Raw genomic sequence first — 15,712 nt, 5'->3', positions numbered from 1 at the left:
TTTGGTTGATGTCTGGCTCTCAGACCTGTCCCTTCCATTCGCATTCAACAGAGCAGCGAGGGAGACTCAGGCTGGTGGGAGAGGACGGACCAGGGCATGCATGGGGCAGGCAGTGGGGAATCCCGCTTTCCCAGTCACTCACCTGCACACAAGTTCAGGAGAACAAACCCCAGAGGTATTTATTTTTAAATAAAAACATGAAGACAAATATGCCCAAACGTCTTTCTTTATACTGATGACACATTTGTGCTAAAGCAGCCGGATGTGCTCAGATGATTCAGAGCAATGATCACAATGAGTCTAGCTTGCTGTCTATTTCATGTGGGGAGGAGAAAGCGAGGTTTCCACCTCTTGCCTGTGCGAACTGTAGGCACCCACGGAGGCAGTATGTGTATCTGCGGAGTGTGAGCTGGGGAATGAGTGCCTGAGTGTTCCGCACTCCCTGCCGTGCCAGGGCTGGAGAGGACTCTTTCTCCTGTGTAGGTGGATGTTACAGATCCTGCGTCGCTCACTGGCTGGCCCAGCTCTGGGACTCCTCCTCCTCCTGCGCTGATGCCAGGAGCCGCTCAGCTTTATATCTGCAGCATCAGCTAGAAAGCCCAGCTTGGCGCAGGCTCAGTGCTCACCGCCGCAGTCCGGGCTGCAGGAGGGGGGCTCCAGGAGCTCGGCATCTTCGCATAGGGTTAAGTGGGATTAATACGAAATCCCCATTATATTTGCCAAACAACTTGACTGTCTCGAAATTCCCCCTCGCTTTCCGGGAGGAGGAATCTTGTCCGCACTAATCCCGCCATGCCAACAGGAATACCGGCGGCATGCTGCTGCATTGCACTGGTCCCTGCACATGCTACACATTTCCATCCCTCGCTCCCGCCGCTGCCTCCCTCCCTGCTTTTCAACGGAAAACTTAATGCGTTCCCTTGTGGGAGGGGTGAGGCGAAAAAGCTTTTAACCTCCTCGCCATAAACTTTACTCGGCTTCCTGTGTGTGGAAACATTTGCACAGCACAGCTCCTCCCTCCCCCCGCATCTGTCTTCAGAGCTCCCCTGTCTCATGAGCACACTGCTCCCGCGGTCTGGTTTGCTGGGGAGCCTGTTTCAAACGAATAAGCGGGTTCTTTCTCTTGCCCTGTTGCAACCTGCCCCATGAGCGCGCGCGCGCGCGCGCGCACACACACCCCGTGTATTATCCCCCCATGCTTTCTCCTCCCTCTTCACGTGCAATGCCTCTGAGTGTGCAATGCTTGTCTGCTCGGGAGCGCAGCGTCCTTCACAGCGGATTGGTTCCTCTTTCGGAGCAGAGGTAACAGCCCCCCCCCCCCCCCCCCGACCCCCTCTCTCCCCTAGGCGGGCGGGCGGCGTGGGAAATGGGTCTGACGTGCTCTGCATGGTGGATGGGCAGCGCTGCCTTTGGGCCTCGTGCCCTGGCTACGGGGGGAGGAGAAGGAAGTCGGGTCCACGTTGTGTGTGCTGCCCGTTTGTCTGGGGGGAGAGGGAAATCGCAGCCCCTTGCTTCCGCTCCCCGCCTTGTACCCCAGCTCGGTAGCGTTAGGTCCCCACCACCTCTGGCCACTGCTTCACTCTCAGCAGGACCAAGCCCGGTTAGTTCAGGCGGTGGAGATTTGCCCCTTTGGCCAAGACTGATGAGCGAGGGAGCACCCCGCCACGACACATTTGGAGGTTGGGTCTAGGGAAGTGGGATCGCACGTGTCATGGGCTGCAATTAATAACATAGCCCAAGATGCTGGGGACCAGCACTAAAAGAAGCAAATGAGAGCTTAACAAATTTATTAGAGCATAAGCTTTCGTGGGCTGCAGCCCACTTCTTGGGATGCATATAGCTATATGCATCCGAAGAAGTGGGCTGCAGCCCACGAAAGCTTATGCTCTAATAAATTTGTTAGTCTCTAAGGTGCCACAAGTACTCCTGTTCTTTTTGCGGATACAGACTAACACAGCTGCTACTCTGAACTGAGAGCTTGTGTCTTTAAAGGGAACATCTTATCATACTGGCGAGATGGCAGCTTGTGTGGGGACTAACGTCCATCTGACACGTCTAGTCTTTATTATGCACGGGAAATCCTTTTAAATCCATCACTGGGTTTTTCTCTCCTCTCCACTGCAGCTCCAGGATTCCCTGTTCGGTAGCTTACAGATTGTGTAATTGTATCTGTTGATTAGAATAGTTAAAGTCCTTTGGTAAATATGCAAATATAATGAACCTTTAGCTTATTTCAATTTCTCGGCGGACCCCGATTTCATCTTTCGTGCCTACCAACTCTCCGCTGGAGTTGGCTATTCTCCTCCTCCCCCTCCCCCCGCACAATTTATTTTTTGCAGTTGGGAATGTCGATGTCACACTGAAAATATCATTTAGTATCCGCAATGGAGTCCAGTCTCGAAGAAAAGAGTGACCAAAAAAAAAAAAAAAAGTGGGGGGAGGAGAGGCAGTACCCGGAAAATAAAGTAGGTCCTGTAGGCAGAATCTCAGGTGGGTTTTCACTGAAAGGAGGTGGCATATTCACAATATTATAAGGAAAAGGTTAAATACAGTAAACATGATAGCCAATTCTAGGGAAAAAATATAAAGCAGTTAAAGCGATTTGACGGGAAAGGAGAAACTGACTCAAGAACTCCACCAAGGGACAAACAGATGAAATGACACCAAAACAGCACCTAATCTGTGTTGACCTTTCGTCTTTTAACAGTGTCTTGCTGATTTTTTTCCTTTTTGTCCTGATCTCCCAGCTCCCTTCCTGCAACACCCTCTCCCCCTTCCAAAGCTTCCTTAGTTTGTTAAAGTGAATATACTAGGAGCATAGTTGGGTTGGGCTGGAACAAGTGCTGACACTTGCCGGTGTCTTTCACAGCCTTGAAACCATGTTTTCAGTATAATGACATGTAATAGACCAGAGTGATTAAATTATTCATTGCAATAATAGCCTTTGTGATAGACTGTAAAAACTTAAGAATTTAAATAAGGAAACCAGCGATTTCCTTTTAAACAGTTTATAATTGCTTGCTTTCTTGGTTATTTAATTGGGCACTAGCCAAACATAAAGCAGCTTGTTTAAATCAGACAATTCTCTACTGTTGTTTCTTATACTCTGGAAAGACTAGGGCTAAAAAAATATTACTAGATAGAACAATAATAGTTGGCTGTTTGCACCAGGGAATGGGTAGCTGTAGTTAAACTGTGTAAGTGTTTAATTAAAACTTTACATCCCTAGGACAAAATTTGAACTTGTCTCATTAAAAGGAATAAAAAATGGTTTTCATCCAGGGATGATCCCATTGCCCTTTCTGAATTTCAGATTTATAGAGGTTGCTTTGAGATTTAGAATAACATTTAGCAAAAAGTGGTTTCGAAGTCTATTTGTGTTTAGCAAGATTTTGACAGTTCATATTATTATTCTTTACAAATCACAGTGATTTAGCCTGAAGATAATTTTTTAAATAAAAATCTTTCCATATAGTATTGGTTTTAAAATGCCATCCATAGAGAGACAGTGAAATTTGCCTATTATTTGAAAAAAAGGGAAGTCTAATTCGTTTAGCTAGGCTGCAAGAAATATAGGTAGATTTTCTTTAAAATCTCAAGGCCATTCGTAAAAGCTTTTTTTTTTTTTTTTTAATACTGTAAATGGGTTTACATAGTGGACCAGATTTTGCCTTGATTTACACTTCATATGCAACCCACTGACTTCACTGGAGTTGCAAGGGCTGAATTTGGCCCATAATTTTATATTCTTATTTTTAATTAAACTACATTTCCATTCCTGGAAATCCAAAATAAGTTATAGGAAAAGGGCATTGAAGAGGACAAATTAGAGAGATGCAAACCTATAAGTATCTCCATGTCAAAACTGGAAGAGATTTCAGAATTATTAGTACTCTACATATGAAATAGATCATAAGGACATATCAAGGAGATAAACAGGGTAGGATTTAAATAAAATACCGGAGACTAACATATAATTTTGGAGAAACAGAATGAAAAAAGGTAATTTTTTCATAAAAATAATAAATGGGAACAGTTTGCATATATGCTAATACCACTACCATAGGAATATTTCATAGTGTTGCTGTCATTTTTGGAAAGAACTTAGATAATGTAGGTCCTTTGATGATATAATCTGTCCTATGTTGCTATGATAGTGATGTTATCAGTCAGAAATGAATATTAAAGTTTCAAAATTACTTGATCATGTAATGATTTGCATGGCATTTATAGCAGTCAAAGGAGTTTCCTTATTTGTAAGTAGATATATTATGCCTTATATTGTCAGTTTTTTTAGAATGTGGATTTTCACAAGAACTAATAACCATTCAATTTACTAGCATTATTCAACATTTGGAATATCTTTTTAAGTAGGTGACAGAAATGTGCATCACAAACCTTTCAGTTTTGTATTCCATAATTTTATTGTCTTCTTGAGAGGCTGCAAATAGTTTTGTTGTGAGTTTAAGTTTTTGTTTTGTTTGTTTCAAATTAGACTAGCATATCATAAAACTGGTTTTAAAATTCTAATGCTGTTACAGACAACCAGTTTATATATTATGTTTGCTGGAGCTCCACTCTCCCGTGAATGGTCTCTTCAATATCTGTTATTGGCTGTGCTCTTAATAAGTTATTTTTAGGCCTACACCTATTTTCCCTTACTTATTTGGGAACTTTAGGGGTCTCCCTTCGCTTTCTCTTTATAAAAATATTGTAGTTCACCTGTCAAAAGTAATTATTGCTCTCCTGCTGAAGTAAGGGAAATATAAACATACTTTTCTTGCTGTAAATTAGGAGAGCAAATATGACAACAAGAGAAAAAGGTTAAAGTAAGGCCAAATTGTTAATTGCTTCTTAGACAGCTTGGCTGCGGTCTTCAGTGATCAAAACTACTTTACTATGTGTCTTAAAACCCTATATTCTGCTTCACTGTTCATATGGGAACTCCAACATTAGAACCATTAAGGACTAGATTGTCACAGCCCTTGTTTAGCCATGCAGTGGAATAAGGGAGAGTACGGTCCTGACCTTACTCCTGTATTTGGCCCCAATCAGAATGTGACTGCATACAATAGGGAGAGCAAGGGCAACGCACCTGATGGCACTGGCTATTAACAGGTATGTAAGGACAGGAGAGAGAGAGAGAGAGGCAGGGACCCTGGTTCTGCCCCTATTCAAGGCCTGATTAAAGCATAAAGCACTATAGACCTATGCCTGGGATCCAAAGTTCCTGTAGTCAAGTGAATTGATCAGAACCTCAGCTTTAATTTGAAATGAAGTAAATTTCTAGCCATTGTGGTTAAGAAGAAAAGTTTGAAAAAATGATCTCAGTGTAAATGATATAGTGACATCTGCAGACAATAGATACAGTAGCTCTGAGGGGTGAACTTCCTCATTTATATCAGTGGGGTATAAACTACACCCAAAAGTAGTGAGGGGCCCTGCTAATAGCACCCTGAAATAGGATTCTGTGTATGTCAAGAATAAAGTGCAGCAGGTCCATCTCACTCGCCCAAATAGATACACTCTGGCTACAGAGGTAAGTACTGGGCCCCTCAACTGCCACTTTTGCCTCTCCACGAGTGTGAGAGAGTCACTGCTGCTGCTCTTGGGAAAGAATGAGGCCGAAGGCTGCTGCCCCTGCAGCTTTGGGAGGTGTTCCCCCTGCTACCAAAACTCCAATTATGGGATCGTTATGGATCAGAGCCAAAAGGGAGGGCCCATGGGGGAGTTATACATTGCCCCTATGCTGGGTGGATTGTAAATGTACAAAAAAAATCCTTGAATGAGTTCCCTACTATCTCCATTCCTCCTTCCCTCTTTCCCCTGCACAGGTGCACCCACTTTAAAACGTCTGGTTTAACTCTCTGTTAACTTGTTTCCAAATTTTCTGGGACTCATCCCTCAGTTACATTTATAGTGCACTTTAATGGTAATAAATACTATATATAATGTTTATGACCTACAATATATCTCGAGGAAGAGAGATACTTACTGATAAGTTTACACATTTTTCTTTTTCTGATAGAAGGCTGACATATCTTCCTGTGTTCATTGTGTGAGCTGCTCTTCAACAAATTAAAAATCGTCCAGGACCAGGCAGGATATAACTGCAATCTATGTGCTTTCAAGAACACATAGAGCAACCAAAGGTGTACACCTCTCTTTGCCTTGTAAGATCATGAAGAAAGGAGAAATGCAATGTAATAAAATAGGAAGATCGCAGCAGCTAGTTGATACATAAGGATTTGGGGTCTGATTCAAAGCCTATGCAAGTCAGTGGAAGTCTTTCCATTAACTTCAAAGGGCTTTGCACCAGGCCCACAATGAGTGAACGATAGACAAAACTTGCAGGACGATCACAATCACAAGCCTGAAAACAATAAATGAAGTTAATTTTAATAAAATAAATAAAATTAAATCATTTGGCGTATAAACATAACTTTATGATTTTTCCATAGGGATGGCATTTATTTGCTTAAAGCATGCCTTTATAAAGCCAGCCCATTGCCCTGGTAGCATCATTGTCCATTGACTAAGACCCAAGATGTGCATTCGCTGAGAGTATCTACCTACCGTATGCAGTATCCATTACTTTCACAACTAAGTGCTTCACAAGCAGAGAAGGAGTGTGAGAGAGATGTTAGGTAGACAGAAGGCAACTTCAGGACCAAAAGAAGAGGGGTCTTGGCAAAAGGGAAGTAATACCTCTAGAGAATGTCAATGATTAGGTAGGTTGAAATAGAAGGGAAGGGAGGAGAGAAAGATGCATAGCTGTGGCATTTCAGGAGGACAGAATTATCCAAAATGGCAAAGATCAACTAAAACAAGGAGGGAGGGGTCATTAGCAGAAAGGATGAGGCTGAATGCACAGAGAAGATGCACAGGTTTTCATGCTAAGGCAAGAGAAGAACCAAGATGGAAATTAGTCCAAGACATGATTGTGTGAGTGAGAGAAGGAGGTTCCATTCTCAATTATTTAACATAAAAGGGTGTGTCTCGAAAATCCATCCAAATGTGACAAATTTATAAGTCTTTGAAAAATCTCAGTTTACACATGCTCTGTAGAGAAGTCTTAGATTTTAGTAGCTATATTCCCCAAAGATTCTATCCACAGTGGGTCAGCCCATTCCGGAGCTGATAAGGACTTTCTCTGCAATTGTAGTTCTGACATGTGGCAAGCGGGGTTGGGTTCAGGGACCTAAACTGTGAGAAGAGAGTCTGTCTCTCCTGTACACTCAATTACACCCCCCATTCCCTCCCTCATCTGGGCTCAGGCAGCACAGAGGAGGAAGCTGCCTAATTTCCTGATCGGAATGAAGAGGGGACAAAAGACGAGGAGGAGGACATGGGAAGAGTAGGTTGGGACAAGGAGTCTGGGGGATGAGACTGGGACAGAGGCTGGCTGTGGGGGATAGGGAAATTGGAGCTGGGAGTTGTGGGTGAGGAGACTGAGACTGGTTGGACAAGGACACTAAGACTGGGAACTGGGAATAGGGGGGATTGGAAGTCACATGTGGGGGGAGACAGGTTGGACGTGGAGCCTGAGGGGAGATTGAGACTGTCTGGGTGAGGAGAATAAGAACTAGGGGGCAGGGAAAGAACTTGAGGAGCCAGTGTGCAGGGAAAGAACTGGGAGTGATTGGATAAAGGGTGAAGTAGCTGGGGAAGGGGAAAACAAGGAGCCCAGTGAGGAAGGTTGGGACTGAAAGCCAGTGGAGGGAGGGAAACAGGTGAGGGGAGATGTCTGGAGGCCACGGAGCGGGAAAGAGATATATTGAAGCCAGGATGGGGAAAATTGGGGATGGCTGGGCATGGAAATAGGAAATGGGAATGTGATGAGAGACTAGGACTTACTGGACATGAGAAACTGGGATGAGAAACCTGTGAGGTGGTGACTGGGACCAGGTAGGGTTCAAGAATAGTTCTGGGACCAGAAATTAGGGGAAGAGAGACTGGGATAAGGACAGTTTGGGAGGGAGGGGGCAGAAGAGGTTATGGTGGTAGGAACAGACAGAAGACTCTGCCCACTAGAGCTCACTAACCTCCACAGTCTGGAATGAAACCAACAATTCCTTAATTTTACCATTTCTTGTCTGTCAGCAAACATTTGTGAAACCCACTGGAAAAGTGCTACTCTCCATTTGGATGATGACCCACTATTGCTGTCAGGTACGCCATTAGTTCAAATAGCAGAGATCTGTGTGGTGGATCTAAAGTTTCCAGCACTGTTGATGATAAACATGGATATCAATATGATGACATATGATAGAATTTCTGTTTTTTTCAGTATGTTTTTTAAAAAAAACCTAGGCGCTTCCACATAAAACTATGTTAAAAGAACATTATTATTGCAAAGTCAATCACTCAAAAGATATACCAGAATTAAGGATGACTGGGCATCTTTTAATGTATTTTTGTGTTTGTAATTATTTATGTAGCTTACAGTCCATAGTGCTTAATAGACAGATGAAAGACAGGACCCCTGCCCTAAAGGGTATAAAATCTAAACTGAGATTCAATTGTGGCTACAAGAACTGGAGGAGGGGGAAATAGAGGAAATCCAATGAGCTTTAATAGGTGACGTACAGGGGGTAGAGGTTCCCAAGGATTTTGGTGTTTTATACACTTTTAACTTAAGGGGAATGTCTACGGTTTATAGGCTTCACAGAAGAAGTGTGATTTGGAGGAGGGAGTGGGAAGATGACGATAGTGGTGTGGCAGACCAGAGCATGAAGTGAATTTCAAGCAAAGGGTACTGTATAGAGAAAGGCACAAAGACAAGAGTGGGAGAGGAATACTGAGAACACTGGAATGGAAGAGCTATTGGACTTTTCACTCTGGCCCAGGGATGTCCAGTCTTCTCCCAAAATGAGCTATTGTTTTGGCCATGACTCCACTATCACTGTTCTTTGTGGCTGCACCCAACAATCCTTTGCTGGATGTGGTAACAGCAAGAAACAACACTGTGGTGCTGATGGATGGAGGGTGGTGGGTAGCAACTGCTGCATTTAGTATATTATACTAAGCCATGGGGATCTAGGTGGTGCTGTTGGGATTCCACTGGAATCTCCATGCTGGGATTCCACAGTACTCCATGCTGAGGGGTGAGCAATGCTGAAGGTGGAGAGATGCTGGGTGGAAGGTTGAGGGAGTGCTGTGTGGGAGATTAAATAGTAGGGTACTAGAGTTTGCTGCAGGTTGTATGGATTCTTTAGTAGGGTGAGGGATGAGGCCTGGGTACTACAAATGTAGGGACTGGGTAGCTGAGCCTAGACTATACATTTGCCCTCCTTCATTATCTTCTTTTAGAGCTCTCCAGTTTGTAGTCATTCAGCAACTGGAATCTGACTAGAATATTTACTTTTAATATATGCTCAGTAACTCATTATAAACAACTTTGTTTTTAACTAGTAAGTAGGGGTAATCTGCTTCTACCCTCCATCTTGAGCCTACTCAAGGGTGCAAGCATCTTTACTTTTCTTCGGGCAAGTTGAAAGTTAAAGTTCTGAACCTGCAAACCTTTTCTCATGTGAGTAGGTCTTATTGACCATGCAAGTAGTCCCGTTAAAATCATAACTCAGGTTCTCTGTGAGACCTAAGTCGCTGACTAGAAAAACTCTGACTTCTAGATTAGACCTGGGACTAACCAGTCAGAAAACACTGCTTTAAAAGAATCCTTAATTCTTTCTGAGGAAAAAAAGCTTTTCAATTGCTACTCTTGACCCCCCTCGTAAAATGTTCAGATTCCAGTTGCTGACTGAAAACTACAGTTTCTAAAAACACCCTGCTCTCACAGTTGGTTTATCAAGAATTGAGACCTCTGTACATTGAAAAAGCATAGATGCCTAAAACAGGACACATTTCCATTTTAAATAAGAATGTGGGAGTTACCAACCTGTCAGATTTGCTGTACATTTATAGTAAGCAAGAAGCCCATTGGATTATGATATCCTGCTCCCTCTCGAGAAGGCCTTGTTCCCTCTCTTCTGTCTCTAAGTAGAGCCCTCCAGTCTTTAGAAAAACTACCAAATTCTATTTTAAAGGCATTCTAGAGCCAACTGGTTATAAATGTTAAAAATGTCTTATAAAATCATGAGACCTTCTTGCACTTTAATGTGTTTAATGACTATGGTTGCAAGACTTTAAAACCCTCTGGTGCCTCGCAGTAAACTTGAAGAATATTCTATTTAAAGACAGTCCAGTTTATAAAGAGGTTTAAATCTCATATTTTCCTCATTACCTACTCTCATATTGTCTTATTAATACTTCTCTTGGAAAATTACACCGCAGCTCCTGCTCTTAGTGCTTAGCCAGAATCAGTAAGAGCAGAAAGCAACTGATGGTTCAGCAATTTCACTCTGCTGCTGTTCCTGGGGAAATACACAGTACAATCCTCCACTGCTGATGGGAGAGTACTGTGGTGGTTTTTAAATTCTCACCGGACACTGTAGCTGGCAAAGCATCACATGTGTCTGGCTTATACCACCTAGCACTTTCCCAGCAAAGGATTATACTGAGATTGACAAGAATTGCATCAGTTTCAATCTGTAGCTACTCCTACTAGGATCTGGGAAGGGCTATGCTCAGAAATAGCAGCACAGATGCAATCCTGGGGGAGTAGGAGGAAGCAAATGAGCAAGGGAAAAAGAAGAGTGACAAAAGGAGGTGAAACTGCACAACTTGTTTCACTCCCTCATTCCCTGAATGAGCAGGGGCTAGGAACTCTGTGGGGTACACTTACCCAGTAAGGGGAAACATTGTTCTCTAGACACCCCTTCTGGCCAGCTGAACTACTAGTAATTGACAGTTTATGAAAGGAGCCAGATCTAGCCATTCTCTATCAGTGGGAGGATTACAGTGTTGTGGGATGTAGAAGTGGGGGAGGAACTAAATGAGGATCCTCAAAGACAGCCCCCCCCCACATACACAAAAAGAAGGGTGGGGGGCTCAAACAAAAAAATGAAAGAGACTGAAACAAAGAGGAGGAGGCAAAAGGTACAGCACATTGAAAGAGGCTGGCAGAGGGTGGGTATTGGAGTAGGAGAAGAGGAATACACCAGGAGACTATTTACACTAGAAATAAAAGTCATTGCAGGTTTCAACATCTGCAATGAATCTTTGTACCAGGTCCTTGGCACCATTCCATCTGTGCTCCAGCTATCCCTGGCTGTTGGAACATCCCTGGCTGTTGGATATAATTTGCAGCATCCTTGAGGGTGTCCTAAATTATGATGGTGGTCAGGATGGTACCCTGCCAGCCCCAGGATCACTGATATGCAAAGGTGAGATGAATCCTTCTTTGAGCCTTTCCACCCAGTTAAGCTAAGTGTATTTTGACTGCAGCTGAGGACTGACACACATGTCTACACACAAAAACGCTGTTGACACTCCACAGGCATTGGCAGTACCACTGTGAGATCATCTTCCTGGAGCCTGTACTGGTTCACTGCACACTCATGCAATATAGGAACAACAGGCATTACAGCTGCAGAATCGCACCTGGTCCTCCCAACTCCATCCCATAATGCTGCGTACACCCCCTGCAGCACCTTTCATTTCCCTTCCCCAAAGAAAATACGTCTAACACCACCTAAGCTAACTCTCAGTTCAGTTTCAACAATGCTCTTAAAACAGGCAGAGCACATTGAATACAATACAGTAATTTTAAAATATATTTTAACAGAAGAGAACTTTCAGATGGACCCTGTGAGAACGATGGTTCTGCCATCTGGGAAATGCAAAACAATTAGACTTCATTAAAAATCAGAAGGAGTGATGTGTATGGACTCACTGCACCACTCTAACAAACCCAAGCTATTTAGTGTTGCCACCCTGAACCAGTGCAAGAATAAGTAGCTCTGATAACATTGAGCTTGATAGACCTGAAATGAAAAGGGCATGGGGAGAGAAAGACCCATAGGAAAAAGAGCTGAAGGAAAGTGAATAGCTTAATTTTAATGGGGATTTTGTATGTGAGTTTATTTTGGGTTACCAAGAGTTTGTATTTATAACCCTTTTGCTAGGTGTTGGTGGTAGCAGCAAAGGCTCTTAAAACCAACAAACGCCACCAGCTTGAGCCCTGACCAAATAACCTGGGAAAAAGTAAATACTTTCCCTGGGTGCCCTAAACAGACAATATTTACCCATTCATAAGCAATGAGTCTGTGTATAACATGGAGGGAAATCTTCATTAGGGGCAAAGGAACACAGCATCAATATGGGATAAACATCACCACAAGAAATCAGGAATATGTTTCTATAAATAATAAGTAACCCCGCACACTAAAGTGTTTTTGGCAAAAGTCCTTAAACTTAGTTCCCCATCAGCTGTGTGACTGTCTCACAAGCAAATGTTCCTTTTACATTATTCCCCGTCCCTTCCACTAACACCGCTCAGAGTGTGGTGTCAGTGGACAGTGTAGTCCCAGAGTCTTGAAGTGTGCTCAAGCAGACTTGCCTCCAGCCAATAGGAAAAGGGTTGCTTGGCCTGGTCCTGAGGTTCCACCACCTAATACAGCTGCTGCCCTCTCACCAGAAAGCTGCCCCTGTGTCATCTCTTCTGCATAATACCTTCACAAAGTCTTCAGTAAAGATGAATCAGTAGTATACAGAACTCACAAACAGAGTCTTTGGCACAGGGTAACAGTTCTTTTTCTCTCTCTTCTCTATTAGTTCAGTTCTATTACCTCACCAATTTGGAGATCATGTACAGTTCTGTTGAGTCCCAAAAGTGTTACCTGAAAAGGTTGTGAAGGCTAGGACTATAACAGAGTTTAAAAGAGAACTGGATAAATTCATGGTGGTTAAGTCCATTAATGGCTATTAGCCAGGATGGGTAAGGAATGGTGTCCCAAGCCTCTGTCTGTCAGAGGATGGAGATGGATGGCAGGAGAGAGATCACTTGATCATTGCCTGTTAGGTTCACTCCCTCTGGGGCACCTGGCATTGGCCACTGTTGGTAGACAGGATACTGGGCTAGATGGACCTTTGGTCTGACCCGGTACGGCCTTTCTTATGTTCTTATGTTCTTGAAGGCTTTCTGAGTGGAAAACTTATGCACACAAACACTCTCTGTAGTCATATTTCCCGCTGTTCTCCAGTAGGTGGTGGTAGAGAGTTCCTTTCCCATAGAGCTTCCGTTTATCTGGCATTCTAGGTAATCAGCTTAGCAAGCTCTTGTTCATTCTTATTACTGTTCTCCAGTAGTTGGTGGCAGAAAGATCCTTTCCCTCTCTAGAGTTCTGATCCATTCCTTCCCCTGTTCACCAACAGATGGTGAGCTGCTTACCCTTTATAGCTTCAGGCCACATAGTTTACATATTAATACAAATATCTCTGATAATGAAAAAGAAGGAAGAAAATCTAAAATATGACACAGTCATTAAACTGCTTCAGTATCTAATGCTTTATAATGTTTTCTAGGTTGTGCCAAAACCTCTTGAAGATGAATAGCTTTGTGTGCTAAGTATGAATGATCAGAAGCAGCTGCTGCTTTGGCGAGAGTTTCCTCTGTCACTTTCTTTTTCTTTTTATTCCTGATGCACTAAAGTCGTAACAATTTTTGTTGGGAAAGATTGTATTGAATACAGAATATAGCAAACCTCTTACACTTCCCACTGATTGAGATAAAAAAAATCAGATTTCTGATCACAATAGAGCTTCTTTCAAATTTCATCATTAGAGTGACAACACAAGTAATTCAGAAAGTAGTTGTGCTAGTTTTTGAGACAGGTTGTCTCACTGGATTTCTTAGTTTCAGTAATTCCCCTCCCCCCTTCAAATCAACCAGATGGTACAGTAAATGTGATGAATTTTTTATATGGATCTAGACCTTAAGATGCATAAAATAGAAACTAGTTTCTTATTTCTTCCATTTAAAAAAAAAGATGCTTCTATCTTGGCATTGCCAAACAAAGAAATAGTATTATCATAAATATTCCTGAAAGGAACCTTCTTGTGTAATTATTATAGTGAGTGCCTGGAAGAATAAACCTTGTTATCCATAATTCTCCCTTAGCCTCAGGGAATGTGAATTAGGCTTGAAGTCTAGAGTCTCTAAATTCTATTCCCACTTCTTCCACTAACTGATCTTAATAATTATTTGCACTTTACCATTCTTATTTAGGGGGGAGGAATATTTGGCTGCATATTTTCTATAGAGGGAGAAGCTGATTTCAAAGGAAACTGAAAAAGAAGGTACCCACAGCAGGAATGGAGCTTTCAGGCTTTGCTGGAGGGAGTGGTTTACTAATCTAAACATAGTGGAAATGTTTACTTTCCCTGAGCCAGTGATTTAAATCAAGGCAGAGTTGGCTCATAGCTTCAACAAGATGGAAACACTGATATCACTGTAGTTTTATGTGTGGATTTTTCAGATCAGACCTCAAAAACTGAAGCTGCATTGGCTGTGTGAAGACATCACAAATAGAGCTATGTGAATAACTGATTTTTTTGGTTCTAACAAAAATAGTTTGGGGCTGACCTGGAATGGAAATGATTCAGTAAACCGAAAAAGTAATTATTTTTTTGGTCACATAAAACATTTAGTTCAACCTGAAACAAAATGTTTTGTTTTGTTTGAATATTTTTAACCTTTAAAAAAATAAAATTGAAATGAAGTTCAAAGAGAAAAATAATTTTGAATAAAAAGTCAAAATATTTCATTTCAAAATTGTTCAAATGAAATGTTTTAATTTTTTTTCAGAATTTTTTGTTTTGGTTTGGTTTCTGACCAAAACAATTCAGCAGATTCAACCCAAATTCAGACAATATTTTGGTCAACCCAAATCTGCATTTTTGGCTGAAAAGATTTTGGTTGAAAAATTGTGCCCAGCCATTGTCACAAAGCCCTGAGGCACTTCTGAAGAGCAGAGGCTTGTGCTGGTGTCGTATAAAAATTCCCTTCCCCAAACCGTTATGCAGCATCCTGAGTACAAACCAATAGAAATTCAAAGCCATGAGGACTTCTTTGGAGGTTTATGTCCCTTCCCACTCTCATCCCTCTTTTTTCATTAAGAAAACCCTAGAATATGAAATGCAAAAGATCTACATTCATGCAATGTTAAAGCTGCACTAAAATGCCACAAACACCAAAATTTATGCAGAGCCTTAACTCTGACCCTCATGTGGATGCATTTGGACACATTCTTTAATTACATAATCAATCACATACCATTTCTTAAATACCATATATCATACTTCTTTCTACTACTTAGATACATATATAGCATCCATTAATATTACGCCATGTATTTCAGACAAAATCAAGAAAAGTCATTTATCTGAAAAGACACACACTATAGACAAACCATACTCGAAAATCATAATGACAGTTGAACAACATAGAATAATTGAAACAAGTGAAAATGTTTTGGCATACAGAGTTAGTACAAAACCTTTCAAAACCTACATCACTATTAGCTGTGCTTCATGAGTACATCTTAATGCAAACACACTGTCACTATTTTATACACTTAAATAGCACCTGGAAACAAACCATTTTTATGTCAAGGTTTTGAAATGTCCAATTCTCAATTTACCTGCATTTGTGTTTTTAGAAATTGATAACTTTCCCCAAAACTTTCACTTTTCTCTGAGATGTAATTCATTGCTACTGTAGGTTAGTATGTATTGGTAAACTGAAACAGAAGGTCTAACCTGAATATAATTGGGAATTTTTTATATGAAACATCCAATGACCCCAAACTAA

General features: G+C 41.9%; 1 long non-coding RNA gene across 2 annotated transcripts in view; it reads left to right on the top strand.

Moving 5' to 3' along the window:
• The first annotated feature begins 1,066 nt into the window (after positions 1-1,066).
• LOC128838748 (uncharacterized) overlaps positions 1,067-15,712 on the top strand; it is a 41,857-nt gene continuing 27,211 nt past the window's right edge. For both annotated transcript variants that reach the window (XR_008445257.1, XR_008445256.1), the window contains exons 1-4: positions 1,067-1,302; positions 6,029-6,152; positions 8,104-8,172; positions 11,131-11,285. This is a non-coding gene — a long non-coding RNA (uncharacterized LOC128838748). The remainder of the gene's footprint in view (positions 1,303-6,028; positions 6,153-8,103; positions 8,173-11,130; positions 11,286-15,712) is intronic.

Source organism: Malaclemys terrapin, chromosome 5 (genome assembly GCF_027887155.1).
Source record: "Malaclemys terrapin pileata isolate rMalTer1 chromosome 5, rMalTer1.hap1, whole genome shotgun sequence".
Taxonomy (NCBI): domain Eukaryota; kingdom Metazoa; phylum Chordata; order Testudines; family Emydidae; genus Malaclemys; species Malaclemys terrapin.
Note: the sequence above shows the minus strand (reverse complement) of the source record. Positions and strands in the feature narration are given on the sequence as shown.